Here is a 19,138-nt window from a genome sequence, read left to right on the forward strand (position 1 = left end):
GTGTAGAAAATTTTATGAGTCTTTGTTCTATTTCCGTGAAGAATATCATTGGGATCCTGATTGGGATTGCATTGAATCTGTAGATTGCTTTAGGTAACATGGAGATTTTAACTATGCTTATTCTTCCAATCCATAAGCTTGGAATATCTTTCCATTTCTTTATAACTTCTTCAATTTCTTTCAATAATGTCTTATAGTTTTCAGTATATAGGTCTTTCACCTCCCTGGTTAAATTTATTGGTAGATACTTTATTCCTTTTGTTGTGATTGCAAATGGGATTGTGTTCTTGACTTCTCCTTCTGCTAGTTCGTTATTAGTGTATAGAAATGTAACTGATGTTTTAAGTTGATCTTTTACTCTGCAACTTTGCTGTAGATGTTGATTATTCTAATAATTTTCCCGTGGATTCTTTAGGGTTTTCTATATCTAGCATCATGCCGTCCACAAAAAGCAAGTGTTTCACTTCTTTCTTTGCAATTTAGATACCATTTATTTCTTTTTCTTGCCTAATTTCTCTGGCCAGAACTTCCAGTTCTATGACAAGTAGGAGAGGTGAGAGTGGGCACTGGTGTCTTGTTCCTGTTCTTAGAGGGAGGGTGTTCAGTTTTTCACCAATAAGTATGATGTTGGCTGTGGGTTTGTCATATATGGCCTTTGTTATGAGGAAGTACTTTCCTTCTGTACCCATCTTATTCAGAGATTTTATCATACATGGATGCTGTATCTTGTCAAATGCTTTCTCTGCATCTCTTGAGATGATCATGTGACATTTATTCCTCATTTTGTTACTGTGGTGTATCACACTGATTGATTTGTGGATGTTGAAGGATCCCTTCGTCCCTTGATCGTGGCGCATGATCCTTTTAATGTATTGCTGTATTTGATTTGCCAATATTTTGTTAAAGATTTTTGCATCTATGTTCATCAGCAATATTGACCTGTAATTTTCCTTCTTTGTGTTGTCCTTGTCTGGTTTTGGGGTCAGCATGATGTCGGCCTCATAGAATGAGTTAGGGAGCATTCCATCTTCTTCAATATTTTCGGATTAGTTTGAGAAGGATAGGTATTAAATCTTCTTTGAATGTTTGGTAGAATCCTCCAGAGAAGCCATCTGGTCCTGGACTTTTGTGTTTTGGGATGTTTTTGATTACTGTTTCAAACTCCTTACTTGTGTTTGGTCTATTCATGTTCTCTATTTGTTCTTGATTCAGTTCTGGGAGGTTGTATGCATCTAAGAATTTATCCATTTCTTCCAGGTTATCCAATTTGTTGGTGTATGGTGTTTCTTATTATTCTCTTATAATCCTTTGTATTTCTGTAGTGCCCATTGTAGTTTCTCCTTTTTCATTTTTAATTTTATTTATTTGAGCCTTCTATATTTTTTAGTGAGTCTGGCTAAGAGTTTATCAATTTTGTTTATCCTCTCAAAAAAACAGCTCTTAGTTTCATTGATCATTTCTATTGTTTTTTTAGTCTCTATTTCATTTACTTCTGCTCTAATTTTTATTATTTCCCTCCTTCTGCTGACTTTTGGCTTTGATTGTCCTTCTTTTTCTGGTTCTGTTGGGACTAGTTTAAGATTACTTCTTTGAGATTTTTCTTGATCATTGAGGTGGACGTGTATTGCTATGAATTTCCCTCTTACAACTGCTTTTGCTGCATCCCATAAGAGTTGGTATGTTGTATATTCATTTTCATATGTCTCCAGTTGTTTTGTGATTTCTTCATTTATCCAGTGATTGTCCACTAGCATGTTGTTTAGTCTCCACATGTGTGTGACGTTCCCAGCATTTTTCTTGAGGTTGATTTCTAGATTCATAACACCGTGGTTGGAAAAAGATGATTTAAAATATGATTTTTTATGAAATAAAATATGATTTCCATATTCTTCAATTTCTTGAATATTGTTTTGTTTTCCAAGATATGGTCTATCTTTTAGAATGCTCCATGTGCACTTGAAAAGAATGTGTATTCTGATCTTTTTGGATGGAATGTTCTCTATATATCTATTAGGTCTCTCTGGTCTAGTGTTTCATTTAAGTCCACTATTTCCTTGTTGCCTTTCTGTCTGGATGATCTAACTATTGATGTAACTGGGGTGTTGAGATCCCTCACTGTTATTGTGTTGCTGTTAATTTCTCCCTTTAGGTCTGTTAATAGTTGCTTTATATACTTTGGTTCTCCTGTGTTAGCTGCGTATATATATTCATAAGTGTTAGTCCTCTTGGTGGGAAGTCCCTTTTCTCATTATATGCTGCCTCACTTTGTCTCATTGTCCTTTTTATCCTGAAGTCTGCTTTGTCTGATATAAGTATGGCTACACTTGCTTTCTTCTGTTTGCCATTTGCTTGGAGTATTATCTTCCATCCCTTCACTCTGAGCATGTTTGTCTTTAGACCTGAGATGTGTTTCCTGGAGGCAGCATGTTCTTGGGTCCTGTTTATTAATCCATCCAGTCACTCTGTGTGTTTTGATTGGAGAATTCAATCCATTTTCATTTGGAGTGATTATTGATATATTAGGGCTTAATACTGCCATTTTATCTCTTGTTTTCTGCTTGTTCTAATGTTTCCGTTGTTTCTCTTCCCTTATATTTCTTTTTTTTAAATATTTTTTATTTTTCCTTTTCCTCCCCAAAGCCCCCCAATACGCAGTTGTATATTTTTAGTTGTGGGTCCTTCTAGTTGTGGCATGTGGGATGCCGCCTCAGCATGGCCTGATGAGCAGTGCCATGTCAAAGCCCAGGATCTGAACCAGTGAAACCCTGGGCTGCCGCAGCGTAGTGCATGAACGTACCCACTCGGCCAAGGGGCCAGCCCTCTTCCCTTGTATTTCTGACTGCCGTTTCAGTTTGGTGATTTTCTGTGATGCTTTTCTCAGTTTTCTCTTTATTTATGATTTGTGTCTCTGCTCTGATTTTTGGTTTAGTGGTTACAGAGATGATTGCATAAAAGGTCTCATAGATGAGATAGTCAATTTTCTGATAGCCTCTTATCTCCATTAGCCTAAGCAGGTCCCATCCTTTTCCTCTTCCCATTCTGAAGTATTGTTGTCACAAATTATTCTTTTTCGTGCTGTGAGTTTGTGATTAAATTGAAGTGTTTATAGTCATTTTTGATGCTTTCCTTCCCTCTATATTTTAAGTTATATTTAAGTGTTTGGTCACCTGCCCTGATAGAGAGCTGCAATTTTCTCATTTTTTCTGTCTCTTTTTCTCCTTGCTTGAAGCTTTGTAAGCCTTTGCCTTTTTGTTTCATGCAGGAGGGCTTCCTTCATCTTTCCTTGTAAGGGAGGTCTAGTGGCGGTGAGCTCATTCAGCTTTTGTTTATCTGGGAAAGCTTTTATTTCTCCATCATAACTGAAGCATAGTTTTGTTGGATAGAGTGTTCTTGGCTGAAGGTTTTTGTCTTTCAGTATTTTGAATATATTATTCCATTGTCTCCTAGCCTGTAATGTTTCTTCTGAGAAGTCTGCTGACAGCCTGACGGGGGGCTCCTTTGTAGGTTATTTTCTTCTGCCTTGCTGCCCTTAATATTTTCTTTTTTGTCATTGACTTTTGCCAGTTTTGCTAATATATGCCTTGCAGAAGGCCTTTTTGCATTGATGCAATTAGGAGTTTTATTGGCTTCAGGTACTTGTAAGTCTTGTCCTTTCCCCAGGTTTGGGAAGTTCTCAGCTATTATTTCTTTGAACAAGCTCTCTGCTCCTTTCTCCCTCTGGAACACCTGTAATCCTTATGTTGCCTTTCCTAATTGAGTCAAATATCTCTTGTATTTCTTCATTTTTAAAAAATCTGACTTCTCTCTCCTCCTCCACCTGAAGCATTTCTAGATTCCTGTCCTCTAATTCACTAATTCTGTCCTCCATAAGATAAGCTCTATTTTTTATGGTTTCCAGATTATTTTTTGTTTCATTAATTGTGTTCTTCTGCTCCAGAATTTCTGCACAGTTTTCTTTTTAAGGGCTTCAATCTCTTTGGAGAAGTATTCCTTCTGCTCATTAATTTTATTCCTGAGCTCATTGAGCTATCTTTCTGAGTTTTCTTATAACTCTTTGAGTTTCTTTATGACCACTATTTAAAATTCCCTGTTGTTTAGATTAAGATTTTCTGTGACTTCAGGATTGGTTTCTGGAGACTTGTCATTTTCCTTCTGCTCTGAACAGTTACTGCTGTTTTTCATGGTGTTTGATGAACTGATCCATTGCTGGTGCATTTGCGGTAATATCAGGTCACAGATTCCACCTGCCACCATTAGTGGGGAGGAGGACCTGTGTTTCCAATCCTGCCCCTTCTGCTGGAAGTTGTGCAGGTATGGCTGCCCTGCATTTGCATGGGCTGGCCACAGCTGCTTGGCAGGTCACTCTCATGGGGACAGGGCCTCTATGCTCAGTGGGTGGGTTGTGCAGGTGCAGGCCAGCCCTGCACTCATGAGTGGATGGGCTGAGCTCCTGTGCTTGGTAGGCAGGGCTCCTTCATGGGAACTGTGCTGCTGCCACTTGTTGGGGAGCATTCCCATGGGTAGGGCCACCTTGGTGTGGTGAGGACTCCTACACGCCTGGCTATGTCTGAAGACATTTGCACATGCACCAGGCTGCCCCCACCTCCTCTTACAGTTGTGCTGGTGGCTGAGCTTGGTGGGCGGGGCTCCTTCATGGGGGCTGAGCTGCTGCAAGTCAGCGGGGAGTGTACCCACGGGCAGGGCCACTGTGGAATGGTGGGCACTCCCATGGGCTGGGCTACCACACTGGGTTGTCCCTGCCTCCTCTTGCAGTTGCTCCCAGCCACTGTGTGAGGCTCTGTGCTCTGGCTCCCTGCTGCTGGGGAGGGGGAAGGGTGTGCTCACATAATTCCACTGCTTCCTGGGGATCCAGCCCACCTACCTTCAGATGTATAGCTGCATGGATCTCTCAGGCATCCAGTTGTGCTGTGTGGGAATCCTCTGTTGTTTACTGAATGTCCGTCTAGTTGTAAGGTAAAGAGGGAGAGACAAAGGGACCAGCTCACTCTGCTATCATGCTGACATCACTCTCTAATGGATGTTCTTGTATAGAGTTAAGGAAGACTGCAAAATGTCCTAATACTCTATAACAGGTTTGGCAAGCTTTAAAAAAGAATCAAATAGTAAATATTTTAAGCTTTGCAGTCCATATGGTCTCAGTCACAACTCCTCAGCTTTGTATCAAAAGTAGCTATAGACAGTATGTAAATGAAACTATGTGGCTATGTCTCAATGAGACTTTATTTACAAAAACAGCTGGTAGGCTGGATTTGGTTCCCTGGTCACAGTTTCCTGCTCCCTGTCAGTACATGTTTTCTAAAGGAAGAAGTCTATATACGATGTGTGTTTAATCATAAGGCAGGAGAGGTGGTGAAAATAAAAGTGATTAAGAGGAGCATAAAGGTGATACTGATGTTGCATCATTAGAAGAAATATATTTATTCAAAAGATAGATTTGATATCTGCTCATGTTTTAAAGAGTTACACTTTGAGGAAAGACGCTTAATGCTTTCCTCAAATTCTAAAATAAGACTGAAGGAATACTTGGATGGATTTTCACATGCATTGGCATACCACACACTGATTTTATGTAAGTTCAGCATATCCAACTGGACAGACGTGAAAGAATGCATTCTTGCTACTTCATTATACCCTCATCACAAGAACAAACAGGACAATGGCTCTAAGACAAAAGGAAATGGAAGTTATCACTGACTGGTCCTATAAAATTATTAGGAAAATAGAGGAAGGTGCAAAGCAGACCCAGGTCAATTTTAAAATACCATGTAAGCCAGGTGCCTTGATAACTGTTAAAGTAAAGTCTCTTAAGGCCAGGAGGCCAAGCCAAGAACTCTCCACCAGATTTTGCCTGCAACAGCTATAGGTTTGGGTGAATTTCTCTCTTCTTGAAGTCTCCAAAATATCCTGAGCTTCCTGGGCCTGCCAGGAAGTGACCTTTCTTACTCACCGGTATGGCAGGGTACCTTATAGATCAGGTATAGGGTTTTTCATGCAGGTATATAGTATAGATATATCAGGTTTTTCTAAGGGGAGCTTTATAAACACTGGCTCCTTACAGTCAAGCTTAGTTCCTTAAAGGTGCCTGGTCACATCTGATTCAATGGACATCACTCTAAAATTTAACATTCCAGTCAGAGCCTTGGTAATATCACCAATGTTTCCAATTGTATCCAGCTACAAGGAGAACAGATCCTTATTGAACTTATGCAGATAACTATATTGCCAGAAAAATGAGAATATTCACTAAGAGTTTCCAAATTTTGGAGGGATCAGGTGAGGAGAAAAGATAAATGCTTCAATTCTGTTTACAAAGGTGTAACTTACCAAAGTCCTGTAAGTTATAGATAGCTTAAGAGAAAAGAAAAAGGTTTCCTTAAATCTGGAAAACAAAACATCAAAGAACCAGCAATCTTTCAAACAAAAAGTTAACTTAAAAATTCTAATCATCCTCATCAGTTCATTCAGTCCCATGTAATCAATTCTTGTTCTGTTTGATCTCGGCTTAGCAGTTTTATGAATCCATAAGTTTCTTTGTTAGTTCTCGAAATTCTGATTCAGTCCACTGGCATAGTCTCAAAGTTATTCAAGTGATGTCATCATAGAGTATTCTCATTTGTAGCTAATTATAAATACTTTCAAAGGAGAATTAGAGTAAAACAATAACTGTGAATGACAAAAGACTTAAAATGGCCATGGTTAAAGATCTGATTAGAGTTCATTTGGTAAGGGAATTTAGTTATTTCTGCGGCATACAAAATTTTAAGATAATAATTAGATGAGAGTAGCAACAAATTTCTGTGAACTTCATATAAATTCCAAAATACCTATATTAATAACATATATCCATACGCACATAACCTAAGAAGATTTATCATCACTTCTTATGTGACAGTGCTTCCCACATAATTTAGCAGACCAATTAAACCTAAATAGTTTGACATCCCTCTTTCACAAGATGAAAGCCAAACCCTTTGAGATTTTCCAGGGGCCCTCTGAAAAATCTCAAAGGTAGTTTGAGGACAAAAAGACTCCATTTAGAATTTGATTTTGAGACGTTCCAAAAATGTCAAAGGATTGAATACTTTGTGAAATAAGATCACAGGTCACTGTGAAACACGAGTTATCCATTTGGCAAAAGTGGCAATAAACAATTTCAAATATAAATATAGAAGGTTGCATGATTCTCAAAAGAAAAAAAATTAGCTCTCTTATTATTCAGAAAACTCAATTTTCCTAAGTAACGAAAGACCTGATAAAGACAACATGAAGCACAGGAAATCGTTCTGAGAAGACAGAAAGTCTTGATTTCTCAGGCAAATTACTAAAAGATAAAGAAAAATATATTTTACAATCTCTAATTATGACTAGATCAATAATCTAAGAAAACTTTTTCATTTTTACAGAAAGAAAACCAAATTCTAGTTTTGTATCACTGTACTATTAATACTAAGGTTAATTAAAAAAAAAACCTTATAAATAAATCCATCCAATTTTCGGCAGCTTTGACCACACAAGAAAAGATTCCTTTTCCATAAAACTTCAAAAAAACATGTTTTTTAAAAAAATCCATTCAGTTTTTGGCCTACTCTTTTATTCTTTATCATTCTGGAATGACTAGTTATTCTAATTTAGAATAAAATTACTCTCTTTTTCCCTTAAGAGAAACAAGCCCCTTGGAACGGAACTGAAAGCCCGGAAATAAAACCACACATCTATGGACAGCTAATCTTTGACAGAGGAGCCAAGAACATACAACGGAGATGGGAAAGTGTCTTCAATGAAGGGTGTTGTGAAAACTGGACAGCCACATGCAAAAGAATGAAAGTAGAACATTATCTTGTACAATACACAGAAATTAACTCAAAATGGATTAAAGACTTGAATGTCAGACCTGAAACCATAAAACTCCTAGAAGAAAATATGGGCAGTAGGTTATTTGATGTTGGTCTTAGCAGCATGTTTTCAAATACGATGTCTACTTGGGCAAGGGAAACAAAAGAACAAGTTAACAAATGGGACTACATCAGACTAAATAGCTTCTGCAAAGCAAAGGAAACCATGAACAAAATGAAAAGACAACCAATCAACTGGGAGAAAATATTTGCAAATCATTTATCCAACAAGGAGTTGATCTCCAAAATATATAAAGAACTCATACAAATCAACAACAATAAAACAAGCAAACCGATCAAAACATAGGCAGAGGATATAAACAGACATTTTTCCAAAGAAGATATTCAGATGGCCAACAGACACAAGAAATGACGTCAACATCACTAAATATTAGGAAAATGCAAATCAAAACTACAATGAGATATCACCTCACACATGGCTATAATTACCAAGAAAAAAACCAACAAATCTTGGAGAGGATGTGGAGAAAAGGGAACCCTCATACACTGATGTTGGGAATGCCAACTGGTGCAGCCACTATGGAAGACAATCTGGAGATTTCTCAAAAAATTAAAAATAAGAATATGATATGATCCAACTATCCCGCTACTGGGTATTTATCCAAAGAACTTGAAATCAATGATCCAGAGACTTATGCACCTCTATGTTCATTGCAGCACTATTCACAATAGCCAAAACGTGGAAGCAACCCAAGTGCCCTTCTATGGATGAATGGATAAAGAATATGTGATATATATATACAACGGAATACTACTCAGCCATAAAAAAAGACAAAATCCTCCCATTTGCAACAACGTGGAAGGACCTTGAGGGTATGATGTTAAGTGAACTAAGCCAGAGACACAAAGATAAATACTGCATGATTTCACTCATACGTGGAAGATAATAAATACATGGATAAAGAGAACAGATTAGTGGTTACCAGAGGGTTAGGGGGTTGGGGGGTTGGCGAAAGGGGTAAAGGGGCACATATGTACAGTGACGGACAAAAATTAGACTACCGGTGGTGAGCACAATGAAGTCTACTCAGAAATTGATAAACAATAATGCACACCCGTAATTACACGATGTTATAAATCATTATGATCTCAATTAAATTACTGGAAAAAAATAAATAAAATAAAAGACAAAAATCCATTTGTTGTCTGAATAAACTCATTTTTTAAAAAAACAAAAACAAAAAAGCGCCAAAGCCCTTCATATCTTTCCTAATCGAAAGCACATCTGAATCTCTTTGCATACAGCATGTTTTTCCTTCACTCTCATTATTCCTAGTCGTTTCATTTACATATGTATTACAACTTTTAACCATTAGCAACCCTAATTTTCAGTGAAATCTAGGAAGCAGAGAATTGTGGACGGTCTGCCTCATACTATCATTCTGTTGCAAAATTATGAATACATTATTTCATAATTTTCTAGAGGCATATGTCTTTTTCATAGTAGAATTTCTCATGTGTATTAACAGACTCAAATAAATTTAGATTTTCTATACCATATAAAAATAAGAATCCAAAAGTAAGTAAACTTAAACTTATTTTAGCAATTAATGTTCCAATATTCTATCCTATTTGGGAATGATCTAGATATTCAATGAATAGCCATCATTTAACTTAATTTGTTATATTTTTAAGGTTTCAACTTACCAAAAATATTTTTGAACCATATTCAAGTACACATATTATAAAACATAATTGTTGCTGAGAAGTTCATTTGTTAACTTTTATCCCGCTTGCGTCTATTTAATTCAATTTGTCCTTAGCAATTATGCTTGAATTGATCATGAAAATTTCATGAGACATTAAACAAAGATAGCCATCATCTTAAGTCACTTTTCTTGTTGACAAATCAGGTGAGTATCCAAAAAAATTTTAACCAGAATCAAAGAACCTAAAGAGTTAAACATTTGATTCTTCTATTGCTGTCTTCCACACTTGATATTCATTAAGCAGTTAATTTTTATCGTACCTTTTGTTCTTAGATTGGATTTATAGTTTTATAGTTTTCAACATCTAGTATGGATAACATAAGCTTGTCTGACTAGTAAGCCTAGGTAGAAAAATTTTTACATCTATATTATGTTTAATGTTGACAACTCTGAATACATATCTGTTTTTATTTTATCAGCAATTTTAAAACTAACTTTGTTTACCAAAGATTATCTCAGACCATGTGAACATAATAAAAAATTTTAAAAACCACTTGAGTTACTTTCTATATTTCTGACAGTTTTAGGAAAATAATTTATATGGTGCTCATTTCTCTCTAAACAAATTTAATACAAATCCTTTAAGGGATTTTATGAATTAACTTGGCAATACCATCCAGAGAGAGAAAAATATCACAAATATGTAACATACATGAACATACAGACACATGCAAACTGAGGTCTTACAGTTTTCATTGGAAAATTTTAGTCATGAGTCAATAAAGCATAGTAATATAAAATCACTGGTTTATCTGTACTTTATATTTTTATTTAAATTGTGTTTCCAGCAAGTGAGGTAAGTTAAGGTTACCTGTTTAGTAATATTTGTGGAGGAGACTTTAAGATTTTCTTTTGCCATGATATGTAATCTTACGGAGGCTGTGGACTAAATCTTAGGAGAGTGACAGGGAAAATACTTACCAGCTGTCCGGATGTCTCCAAAGTGCATATGAGTGGAAAAAAAAATCCAGTTCTGTTTCCAAATAGCCCTTTTTCTTCTTTTCAGCCTCAGGTGGTTGCTTTCAGGGGTCACTGAATCCCTTGAGAGCTCCCAATGGGGTGGGTATGGGACCTAAAATTCAAGTGCTTTAAGGGGCTTCGAGGCCGAAGTGGAAAGGCAAAAGTATGATGGGGGTGGACAGAGGGATAGAGGAAGTAAGGATTTGAAGAGGGGCATATCAAAGGTTTCAAGGGAGTTGGAAGGAAAATTGAAGGTGAAAGGGGGGAAAGGAGGAGCAGAAACAATGGGAAACGAGAGGTCTTAGAAGAGACAGTTTGGAGAGACTAGAAGTTTCCCAAAGAAGCCAAAAAACTTCCCAGTTATCCTCAGCAAAATCATGCCAACAAGAAAGGAAAAAGAGTTCCCATTGCATATAGTCAGTAGGGGTTCAAGAACGGAGTTCCAGTCAACTGGGACATGCCCCTGGGAGAAACGGGATCCATTACAGAGAACAGAAAGTTCTCATAAAGGACCAGGAAGAAAAGACTTCCAGCCTAGGGAGACAGGGAATAATCCCCACGGAGGACAAGAAGCCAGGAAGAAGACTTTCCAGCCCAGGAGGTACTTTCAAAAGAAGCCTGGAACTCTAACCCAGCTTCAGAGAGTATACACAAAAGCTTAAGAATCAAAATCTGCCCTTACTAGCTTCAACAGATGTTTGTCCAGAGCAATGGTTCAGGAGTCAGACTCACCAATGGATACCCAACCAATCAGTCAAGAGTGAAGAGAAAGGCTTCAAACGTGCACATTTAGGGTGCTGGGTGAGAGGTCCAATGATGAATCTGATCCTATCTGAGTCGCAGCACCATAACTATTAAAGAAAAAATTATTCATGGCCCTTGTTAAAGATGGTAAGAAAAACTTCATTCAAGGGAGAACTATTGTGATAATTATAGTGCTACTGCAAAGGGGTCTTGCAGCGGGGAAGAAAGCTGACAGGCTGAACCCTGAATACAACAAGGAAAACATGGGAATTTTTAGCCAAGGAGCAGGGTGGTGGGGGAGGGGTCAGTGGATGGAAAATTACTAAGAGGAAACATCAGGGGTAACCGGGGAGGATTCTGGCTAAACTGACCTAACGGGATTCTTGTTGAAGGCAGGCCAGGGTGATCAGACATTATCTGGGAGGATGGTGCAGGATGAGGAACTCAATTGAATAGTGAGGGTGGTCAGATGTCAAGGATGGGGGATTCTGGCTAAACTTACTTAGCAGGATTCTGGCTAACATTGACAATGCAGGGACAAATATGGAAGCCCAAAAGTCAGGGCCTAGTTGAGAAGAGAGTTTAAAAGAGCCCGAGTTGAGTTTGGTCAAGGAGAGAATCTTTGTCAGTAGGTCAAGAGTGTCATGTTGAAGATGAAGCTACAGGTAGAATTTCCTTGTGAAAAGTATGAAAGATGAAAAGTTTATTAATTAGAGATAAATGACACTGTGTTGACAACACATTTAACCCATGTGAAGTGTAGTATAATGGTTCCTAAACTGCGGTACCAATGGTAGAATGTTAGATGATCTAAGGCATAAGGTATCTCAAATATATGAGGGCACTTGCCCATATGCCACTAGATGGCACATTATTGTGGGAAATAATTTAATAGTCAAATGCATCTTCTCAAGAAAATAGTATAGCATAGGTAGTACAAAAGTATGGAAAAATCACAAAAGTGGTACATGAATGAATTTGGGATGAGAAACAGTGTTGCATCAGAAAAATCACTATTATATACATTTTGGGGATACATATGTAATGAAATTATAAACATTAGTAGGAAGGACACTGTTGAAGAAAATAATCCATAACCAGTCTATAAATGAAAATTTGGGTGAGTTTATTCTGAGCCAAAATGTGAGGACCATGGCCTTGGGCCTTTCTTCCCAAAGGGAGGAAGGGCACCAAAGAAGTGGGGTGTACAGAGTGGTTACATACCCTCAAAGAGGATATTTAACATATGATTGAAATGTCCCTTTTACAATAGTGACGAGACTGCTCTGTCAGCACGGTGATTGATGGACACAGCAGGTAGGTCTGCTGTCTAGGTGGACGCAGCAGGGCGACAGGTCTGTTGTCTCAAGCTGGGTGGCCACAGGTGAGCTGGGTGGTCAAAGGTGAGCACAGCAGTCAGTTCCTAGCCTAAGGAAAGATGCTTATCCATAAGGAAATGCCAATGTGGGGGGAAGTTGCACCTTTATCTTAAGGGCATTTGTTCTTGCCACAGTAAGTGTTTAAAGCAGATATACAATGCATGCTCAATGGCCACGTCAGGCTCTTTTGGAAAAACAAAGTCAGGCCAAATTAGGTTTACACCAAGTGGCTTCCTCATATACTCCAATATATCCTACTGCTTGCCATTTCTATTTGTCAACACACACCAACCTTAGTTCAGGGGCAAAGGGAAAAAATGGAGAAGGGACACAATAAGGGATACAAATATATCTCAAACATTTTATTTCCTTTTTAAAAAATGAAGGAGGAAAGGAGAAGTAGCAGCAGTAGCAGCTTGGTCCAAGAATCAAGAAATATTTGTTCAAGGCCTGACTCTTATAGGACATTACTATGCTACCTTAAATCCTTTCGTCTCTCTGTACCTGTTTCATACTCGGTACAAATGAGGAGGTGGGCTATATAATCTCAAAGCCACAAACAGCTCTAGAATTCTATGGTTCTGTTCTCAACAAGGGTCCTTGTTTGTGCATGCTTAACGCCTTAATTTCCATGTACCCAGTTAGTAATCTTCTACGTATCTAATTAACAAATTGACATTTTGTCTACTGCTTCAGATGAGGCAGGGAATTGAAGAGAAAACCAAAAGGAAATATATTATTGTAATATAAACATTGAAACAACTTGGAATGCTGAGGGAAAGAGCCTGTAGCATAAGGAGCAGGAAATAGTAGTAAATAGTGCAGGAATAGGAAACAGTGAAGCTGGAAAGGGAGAAAGGACTCAGGTCATGAAGGGCCTTGGATGCCAGGCTGAGAAGGTGGTCTTCAGTCAAGGGGGGGGCATTTTACGAGTGTCCGGCAGGTCAGCATCCTCCTGAGGCACACCTAGAAAGTTCGAATTCACACACTGTGACGCCATCAATCATTAAAAGCCATATCAATAGAGTTAAAGCTTTTGCGGAGGGCACTACCACCACGAATATACTGATGAATTTTCAGATGCATTGGCATGCTAAAAAACAGTTTTATATAAGTTCCACATATCCAGTTAGACAAATGTGAAGGAATGCGTTCTAAGTACTTCATTATATCCTAATCACAACAGCAGGCAGGACAATGGATGTAAGAAAAAAGGAAATGCGAATTAGCACCGGCTGGCCTGATAAAATGGTTAGGATGATAGAGGAAGGAGGAAAGCAGGCCCAGGTCAGTTTTAAAGTACCATGCAAGCCAGCTGCCTTGAAACAATCACAGGCTCTGTCTCAGTAAGGCCCCCTGGGGAACTCTCAAAAAACAAAACGGAAAGCAAAACACTCTGAAATACACAGGAGGTTTGTGCCCAAAAATATTCCTCACAGTTACTTAGAATAATCCTGCCTCGGAGTAGTTCTGCATGAAGGAAGTCACTAGGTGAGCCAAGATATAACCATGTGATGGAGTGGCCCGTGGATGTGGTAAATCCCATCCACAGTGAGTTCTGAATACCTTGTGGGGAAAGCCAATGACTATAATGTGGAAAAGAGAGAGCCCTGATGTATTTGTTGGATTAAAGAATGAGGCATCCTGACATGCCAGTCTTTTAGATGTGCCTGTCCTCCACACAGACTTGATGGGTTTCAGGGCAGTCCTCCCCAATATGTGCCACTCTGGTATGTGGATTATTTTGAGCTGAAGACAATAAAGGCTCAAAATACTCAGGAAGAGCCTCTGACCTCCATTCCCCCAAACTGCCTACAGGAATTTAACATAGAAGTCCTGTTCCAGGAAGGAGCTCATACCATATGATAGCTATAGTATGATGTAAAATACGTGTGATAGAAAAACATGGACAAACCCATTTTTTGGCCCAGCAAAACCTGTTTAACAAACACTTGCATCCCATCTCCATGTAAATTGTCTTCCCCTCTGAAATTCCAAATCACTAGCCTCCACATCCTCCTTGTGTGTACTTGAAGACACTTAAACAGGCAGCCTCAGCCAGAAGGCTGGGTTTACTTTCTCCTGGGTTTCTCCCATGTATACATGCTATTAGACTTTGTTTTATTTTCTCCTGTGTTTTTAATAATTTGACCAGCCATAAGAACCTTAAGGAAAGTGGGAGGGGGGACTCTCCCACTTCCCCAACAGACTGTACAGATGCCAGTTGCCTTCCCCTCATTGCTCTGCTCTTCCTCTGCTGGTTCCTAAGCTGGGGCACTCACAATTGCTGCAAGCTTTCAGTGCAGCTCCCTGTATTGTACTGTTGTTGTCAGCTCTCTTTGGGGCAGGGCAGGCCTCTGGAAAGTTCTAGTTATTCTAACCTGTGGTAATAGTTTCATGAGCATAGATGGGTGGGGCCAGACCCAGGTGCAGCTTCCCACAATTGTTTCAGGCATTGGATGATGGGGGAGATCCACTGTGTGGCTGTTTGTGATGGCCAGCCTCACAAGTCTGCTGCAAGCCCACATGCTCTGCAGCCATGGGCCCATACACCCCACTGCTGTGGGTCCAAGGGTCAGCTATGGGCTTGCTTGTCAGGGGATCTGGTCCCTGGGTATTCTGCCTGCTGCTTGGCTGCACCTGATTGCTTTGAGTGCTCTAGTGTTCAGGGCAGACCCCTGTGCAAGCAGGCTAGAGGAAGGATTCCAACGGCAGCTGCCAGCATCTGTGTCAGCACAAGTGAAGTAGGTCACAATAATGGCTGCTGCCAATGTCTCAGTCCCTGGGGGTGGGGTACTGGGTCTGTCTTCTTTTCTATCTGTGGTTTTTTTGCTGGTTTGTGGGTAGATTGAGTCTTTGCATGGGCCCTTTAAGAGCAGATTCTTCTTTCCTTGAACTTCTACAGTTTTCCTAGATGTATTTCTTTTAGGTTTGCAAAGCCAGCAAAGCCAGGTATTAAGGGATATGTCTCTTTTGTGCTGGGTTGAAGGGCTGGGTGCCCAATTGGAGCTCAGATCCCCTACTCCTCTGGATTCTTTGTTCTATTTCCATGAAGCATGTCTTTGGAATTCTGATTGGGATTGCATTGAATATGTAGATTGCATTAGGCATTATGGACATTTTAACTATGTTTATTATTCCAATCCATGAGAATGGTATATCTTTCTAGTTCTTTATGTTATCTTCGATTTCTTTCAATAATGTCTTATAATTTTCAGTGCATAGGTCTTTCACTTCCTTGGTAAAATTTATTCCTAGATACTTTATTGTTTTTGTTGCGATGGTAAATGGAATTGTATTCTTGAGTTCTCTTTATGTTAATTTCTTATTAGCATATAGAAATGCAACACATTTTTGTAAGTTGATTTTGTACCCTACAACTTTGCTGTAGTTTTGATCATTTTCGATATTTTCTGATGGATTCTTTAGGGTTTTCTATATATAAAATCAAGTCACCTGCAAACAGCAAGAGTTTGATTTCTTCCTTGCCAATTTGGATAACTTTTATTTCCTTTCCTTGCCTAAGTGCTCTGACCAAAAACTCCAGTACTATGTTAAATAAGAGTGGTGGAGTGGGCACACTTGTCTTGTTCCTGTTCTCAGAGGGATTCCTTTCAGCTTTTCCCCATTGAGTATGATGTTGACTGTGGGTTTGCCATATATGGCCTTTATTATGTTGAGGTACTTTTCTTCTATACCCATTTTATTGACAGTTTTTTTCATAAATGGATCTTGGATCTCGTCAAATATTTTCTCTGCATCTATTGACATGATCATGTGGTTTTATCATGTGGTGTATCACATTGATTGATTTTCAGATGTTGAACCATCCCTGCATCCCTGGTATGAATCCTACTTGATCATGGTATATGATCCTTTTAATGTATTGCTGTATTCAGTTGGCCAATATTTTGTTGAGGATATTTGCATCTATGTTCATCAGCGAGATTGGCCTGTAATTTTCCTTCTTTGCAATGTCCTTGTCTTGCTTTGGGATCAGAGTGATGTCGGCTTCATAAAATGTCTTAAGAAATGTTCCATCATCTTCAGGTTTTTAAATAGTTTGAGAAGGATAAGTACTAAATCTTTGAATGTTTGGTAGAATTCTCCAGAGAAGCTGTCTGGTCCTGGACTTTTATTATTTTGCAATGATTTTGATTGCTGTTTCAATCTCTTTACTTGTGAGTATTCTATTCAGACACTCTATTTCCTCTCTATTTAGTTTTGAGAGGTTGTGTGGGTCAGAGAATTTATATATTTCTTCTAGATTGTCCAGTTTGTTCGCATATAGTTTTTCATAGTATTCTCTTGTAATCCTTTGTATTTTTGTGGTATCTGTTCTAATCTCTTCTCTTTCATTTCTAATTTTATGTATTTGAGCCTTCTCTGTTATTAGTGAGTTTGGCTAAAGGTTTGTCAGTTTTGTTTATCTTCTCAAAGAAGCTCTTAGTTTCACTGATACTTTCTACTGTGTTTTTGGTTTCTATTTCATTCATTTCTATTTGGATTTTTATTATTTCCCTCCCTCTGCCAACTTTGGGCTTTGTTTGTTCTTCTTTTTCTAGTTCTATTAGGTGTCGTTTAAGGTTGATTATTTGAGATTTTCCTTGTTTGTTAAGGTGAGCCTATATTGCTATGAATTTCCCTCTTAGGACACTTTTTCTGCATCCCATATCAGTTGCTATGTTGTATTTTAATTTTCATTTGTCTCCAGATATTTTTGATTTCCCTTTTAATTCCTTCAATTATCCATTGTTTGTTCAGTAGCATGTTGTGAAGGCTCCACATCTTTGTTCCTTTACCAGCTTTTGTCTTGTAGTCGATTTCCAGTTTCATAGCATTATGGTCAGAAAAGATGCTTGATATGATTTCAATCTTTTTAAACTTTTTGAGTGTTGCCTTGTTTCCTAACATATGGTCTATCTTTGAGAATGTTCCATGTGCACTTGAGAAGAATGTGTGTTCTGCTGGTTGGGGACAGAGTGTTCTATATATATTGATTACCTCCATCTTTTCTAGTTTTTCATTTAATTCCACCATTTCCTTGTTGACTCTCCGTCTGTATGATCTAGTCATTGATGTAAGTGTCACACTAAGGTCATTATTATTCTGTTGCTGTAAATATCTTCTTTTAGCTCTGTTAATAGTTGCTTTATGTACTTTGGTGTTCCTGTTTTAGGTGGATATATATTCATAAGTGTTATGTCTTCTTGGTATAGTTTCCCTTTTATCATTATATACTGCCTCTCTGTGTCTCACATTGCCTTTATTACTTTGAAGTCTACTTTGTCTGATATTAGTATGGCAAAACCTTCTTTCTTTTGTTTGCCATCAGCTTGGAGTATTGTCTTCCATCCCTTCACTCGGAGCATGTATTTGTCTTTAGAATGGAGATGTGTTTCCTGGAGGCACCATGTTGTTGAGTTCTTGTTTTTTAATCCATCCAACTAATCTATGTCTTTTGATTGGAGAATTCAATAGATTTACATTTAGAGTAATTATTTTTTATTGCTATATGAGGGCTTAATGCTGTCATTTTATCACTTGTTTTGTGGTTGCTCTGTATTTCCCTTATTATCGTCCTGTGTATTTGGGTCAGCCAATTAAGTTCAGTGGTTGTCTATGATTGTTTTCTCATTATGTTTCATTTGTGCTTCAGTTCTGATTTTTTGTTTAGTGCGTACCATGAGGTTTGTATAAAAGATCTCATATATGAGATAGTCTGTTTTCTGATAGCCTCTTATGTCCTTAGTCTAATCAGTTTCCCTCTTTTTACTCTTCTCCTTCTAAGTCATTGTTGTCACAACTTAGTCCATTTTGTGTTGTGAGTGTGTGGTTAAAACGAAGTCATTATTGTTATTTTTGATCTTTTCCTTCCCTTGGTCTTTAATGTTATATTTAAGTGTTTACTAATCTTTCTCATTTTGTCTGCCTATTTATCTCCTTCTTCAAGGCTTTGTAGCCCCTTTCTTTTTTTTCACGTATGAGGTCCTTTTTGATCATTTCTTGTAGGCAGGAGTCTTCTGGCAATGAACTCCCTCAGCTTTTGTTTACCTGGGAAAGTTTTTATTTCTCCATCATATCTGAAGGATATTTTCGCTGGGTGGAGTATTCCTTCCTCAAAGTTTTTGTCCTTCAGAATTTTGAATATATCACTCCTCCCTCTCCTAGCCTGTAGGGTTTCTGCTGAGAAATTCACTGAAAGCCTGATAGAGGCTCCTTTGTACCTTATTTTCTTCTTCCTTGCTGCCCTTAATACTTTTTTCTTTGTCATTTACTATTGCCAGTTTTATTAATATTTGCCTAGGAGAAGGTCTTTTTACACTTTTGTAGTTAGGGGTTCTATTAGCTTCTTTTATTTGTAGTTCCAAGGCCTTCCCTGATTTGGGAAGTTCTCAGCTATTATTTCTTT

The 19,138-nt window shown here is 38.2% G+C and overlaps 1 protein-coding gene across 1 annotated transcript in view; it reads left to right on the forward strand.

Annotated features, from left to right (window-relative positions):
* Positions 1–9,072, forward strand: part of NBDY (negative regulator of P-body association) — a 241,399-nt gene extending 232,327 nt beyond the window's left edge. Inside the window, exon 3 of the mRNA XM_070605595.1 lies at positions 7,682–9,072. The gene's annotated coding sequence lies outside the window, so the exon portion shown is untranslated. The remainder of the gene's footprint in view (positions 1–7,681) is intronic.
* Positions 9,073–19,138: the final 10,066 nt, after the last annotated feature.

The sequence above is a fragment of the Equus przewalskii genome, chromosome X (assembly GCF_037783145.1).
Source record: "Equus przewalskii isolate Varuska chromosome X, EquPr2, whole genome shotgun sequence".
NCBI lineage: Eukaryota > Metazoa > Chordata > Mammalia > Perissodactyla > Equidae > Equus > Equus przewalskii.